Here is a 4,600-nt window from a genome sequence, read left to right as displayed (position 1 = left end):
TGCAGAGAGCTGATTGTTAAACATTTGCCAGTACACTACAGTCTCAGAACACAAGGACAGTTTCTTGCATGACAACCATGTTATTATCTTACCTAATGAAATTAACACCAACATCAGAATCAAATGTCCCCAATAGTTTTTAAAAAGTCTGTTTACTGATGGCTTCTCCAATCAGGGCTTAAACAAGGTCCACCTGTGATATTTGTTATGTCTCCTGATTTTTATTAATCTAGAGCCATGCCCCTTTTTCCCCCAGTTGTGGCTTTTTAAAATGCCCTTGGCTGCCGTGGGTGGTGGCTCACACCTGTAATCCTAGCACTTTGGGAGGGCGAGGAAGGCAGATCACCTGAGGTCGGGAGTTTGAGACTAGCCTGACAAACATGGAGAAACCCCGTCTCTACTAAAAATACAAAATTAGCTGGGCATGGTGGTGCATGCCTGTAATCCCAGTTACTCATGAGGCTGAGGCAGGAGAATCGCTTGAATCCGGGAGGCGGAGGTTGCGGTGAGCTGAGATTGTGCCACTGCACTTCAGCCTGGGGAACAAGAGCGAAACTCCATCCCCCCAAAATAAATAAATAAATAAATAAAAAATAAAAATAAAAATAAAATGTCCTTGGCTGGTGCAGACATGAAGTTGATTTGTGGAAGGTGCCCCACTCGGCAGTGCCTGTTTGTGCTATCACTTAACCTGTTCCTCTGTTCCTGGACTTTCTGTATCTGCTCTAAAGTCTGAATGGGTTATGTTGGCTTTTTGTTATTTTGCCATTAACACATTCCAGAAGTGCCCTCATTATGGAATCTTTTGCCACGAAGGAGGGGTTGTCAGACTCGGGAAAGCTGGCCCTTCTGGTCGAGCCTCACCAGTCAGGGCAAGTCTTTTTACATTCGGTCCTGGGAATGCTGAACCTACATCCACCTTTGGGAGTTCATTCCACATGCTGCCACTTGGATGATCCGTATTCCTACCTCATGTCTAACTGCAGTCTTTCCCGCTTTAGGTGAAGCCCATTTTCTCCACCTGGAACCCTGAGATTTCTGTTTTTTTCTTTTTTTTTGAGACGGAGTCTTGCTCTTTCGCCTGGGTTGGAGTGCAGTGGCGCGATCTCAGCTCACTGCAACCTCGGCTCACTGCAACCTCCACCCCCAGGTTCAGGTGATTCTCTTGCCTCAGCCTCTCGAGTAGCTGGGATTACCGGTACCTGCCACCACGCCCAGCTAATTTTTGTATTTTTAGTAGACATGGGGTTTCACCATGTTGGCCAGGCTGGTCTTGAACTCCTGATCTCAGGTGATCCACCCGCCTTGGCCTCCCAAAGTGCTGGGATCACAGGTGTGAGCCACCGCGCCTGGCCCTGGAATATTTTAACCTCCTCTCTCTCCAGTCTCTTGTAATGCTGAGAAGAAAAATTCCCCAATGTCCTGTGATTCCAGGATTCTAAGGGCTGTACTTGCAGCAGTCCTCATTTCACCCTGGAGTGGTTATGACCTCGCTATGCCCCAGCCCCTCCCTGCCTAGGAGAAGGCAGGTATCCGTTTTCCACCCACCTGAAGGATGGGGCTCTCACCGATCAGGGTGACGGCATTCACCTTTACCTGCCGTCCTGGGATCCCCCTGCACAGCCTGGCCTACAGGTCTGGGGTCTTGTCCACTGGCCCAGCCTCAGGTCATGATTCTGATTCCCTCACAGGGCTCCTGTCCTTGCTTGGTCTTTCCAACTGAATTGAATCACAGAAGCTGACTCCTCTCTGTCTTTATCCTCTTGTCACCTCACTGAGTCAGCTGGGAGCTTGCTCTTTCCTTCTAGAAACAGAGGACTGTGGTGAAAACACTTGTTGCAGCTGAGCATTCTTCTTGAATCTGTTTTTTTTTTTTTTTTTTTTTTGAGACGGAGTCTCGCTCTGTCACCCAGGCTGGAGTGCAATGGCGCAATCTCAGCTCACTGCAAACTCCACCTCCTGGGTTCACGTCATTCTGCTGCCTCAGCCTCCTGAATAACTGGGACTATAGGCACCCGCACCACGCCAGGCTAATTTTTTGTATTTTTAAATAGAGACGGGGTTTCACCGTGTTAGCCAGGATGGTCTCGATCTCCTGACCTCGTGATCTGCCCCTCTCGGCCTCCCAAAGTGCTGGGATTATGGGTGTGAGTCACCATGCCTGGCTGAATCTTTTTTTTTTTTTTTTTTTTTGAGACAGGGTCTCGTTCCATCGTCCAGGCTGGAGTGCACTGGCATAATCACAGCTCACACTGCAATCTTGACCTCCTGGTCAAGAAAGATCCTCCCACCTCAGCCTCCTGAGTAGCCGGAATGCTAGGCATGCACCACCATGTCCAGCTAATTTTTGTGTGTGTGTGTGTTTTTTTTCTTTTTTTTCTTTTTTTTTGAGACGGAGTCTCACTGTGTCACCCAGGCTGGAGTGCAGTGGCCGGATCTCAGCTCACTGCAAGCTCTGCCTCCTGGGTTCACGCCATTCTCCTGCCTCAGCCTCCTGAGTAGCTGGGACTACAGGCTCCCGCCACCTCGCCCGGCTAGTTTTTTGTATTGTTAGTAGAGACGGGGGTTTCACCGTGTTAGCCAGGATGGTCTCGATCTCCTGACCTCGTGATCCGCCCGTCTCGGCCTCCCAAAGTGCTGGGATTACAGGCTTGAGCCACCACGCCCGGCCTGTGTTTTTTCTTTTAAGAGACAGGGTCTCACTGTGTTGCCCAGGCTGGTCTCAAACTCCTGGGCTCTAGCAATTCGTCCACCTCAGCCTCTTAAAGTGTTGGGATTGCGGGCGTGAGTCACCGCACCTGGCCCCTGCTTGTATTTTCAAAACAGCTTGACCTGGAAGGGATACCACTCCTCTGGGAAGCAGAGTGGCACATGGGGGACGTGGAGGCTTTGCTAGTGCTGGACCTTCAACAGAAGGTTGAATCTGAGTGTGTTGAAGCTGATGTTAGGAGAACATCCTGGGACCCAACCTGGGAAACACACTATTCAGGAGTGGTAAGGCCCTTGTTAGACCCATCCCTTCCACATGGCAGACCTCTAATGCAGCCCATTGCCTCGGGGAAGCTTGGGGGTGGGCAGTGTTAACTTGACTTCTTCTCAAAGGTAACTGACATCACCTACAAGGGAAGAAATCAGAGGAACTTGGAGGAATGAAAAGCTAGTCTGGCAGTGACCATTAACAGGGAGGCAGACAATCTGGACACCTGCAATTCTGAAGTCTCAGAAAAAGGTCTGACTGATAAAGAAAAATTCAAGGTAAATTAGAAGCGGTATTTGGTCAAGGTCATGGTAACAGAAATGTAACTGACAGCTAAGGATTACTGCATGAGGTGCTGAATGGCACTTGAATGTTTCCTTCCTTCCTTCCTTCCTTCCTTCCTTCCTTCCTTCCTTCCTTCCTTCCTTCCTCCCTTCCTTCCTTCCTTCTTTTGTTTTTTTAGAGACAGGGTCTTGCTGTCCAGTCACTGACTGGGGTGCAGTAATGCAGTCATGGCTTGCTGTAGCCTTCCTGGGCCCAAGCAATCCTCAGCCTTCTGAGTACCTGGGACTACAGGCATGCACCCCTGGGCACGGTGGCATGTGCCTGTAATCCCAGCACTTTGGGAGGTCAAGAGGTCTCTCCAGGCCTTCGCATGTGCTGTTTCTCCTGCGGGGAATGCCCCTCCACTTGCTTTTTTTTTTGAGACAGGGTCTTGTTCTGTTGCCCAGGCTGGAGTGCAGTGGCATCATCTTGGCTCACTGCAACCTCTGCCTTCCGGGTTCAAGCGATTCTCCTCCCTCAGCCTCCTGACTAGCTTGGGACTACAGGGCCATGCCACCATGCCCGGCTAATTTGTGTAGTTTTAGTAGAGATGGAGTTTCACCATGTCGGCCAGGCTGGTCTCGAACTCCTGAGCTCAAGTGATCCCCCTGCCTCGGCCTCCCAAAGTGTGGGGATTATAGGTGTGAGCCACTGTGCCTGGTCTCAACTTGCTCTTTAGTGGACTAACTTGCTGCAGGTCTCAACTTCCATAACAGGTCTGAGAAGGCTGGGTTTCTGATTACATATTCTGTCTTAGTCCTGAGCTTTGAAACACTGTCAACCTAATACAAATGGTTATTCAATAGTTACTGGTGTAATCATCTGTTGAATGCGTCTTTTCCCGCGGCTTAGGGCCTCCAGGAGGGCAGGGACTATGGCTGTTTTGCCCACTGCTGTGCCCCTGGTGCTGTGGCGTGCCTGGGATGTGGTGAGAGCTCAGTGCATGAGTGCTGAATGAATAATTGAAGCGGAATTCTCTAAGCCACAGTTTCTTTATCCAAAAATGGGCCTACGAGTATCTTTCTTTTAAATGGAAATAGACATAACCTTAATTCCTTTCCTATCCTCAACCTTTGCAAAGAAACTTACAAGAAATAAATGGTCTTGTGAATTAGTAGCCTGAAAAACCTGCAACTCAAGGGATTGAACATGAAGTTGGAATGGTAATTCTGGAATGACTGAGATGTCCCTGGCTGCAACAGGGGGACGGGCTGGATGATCCTCTCTGGTCCTGGGGTGAGGGAGTACTTTCTCCTAGGGGTTAGAGAGCTGGTTTGCTTATGTGTGCAGGGCCAGGGC

This window comes from Piliocolobus tephrosceles, chromosome 1 (assembly GCF_002776525.5).
Source record: "Piliocolobus tephrosceles isolate RC106 chromosome 1, ASM277652v3, whole genome shotgun sequence".
Lineage (NCBI taxonomy): Eukaryota > Metazoa > Chordata > Mammalia > Primates > Cercopithecidae > Piliocolobus > Piliocolobus tephrosceles.
This window is presented reverse-complemented; position numbering follows the sequence as displayed.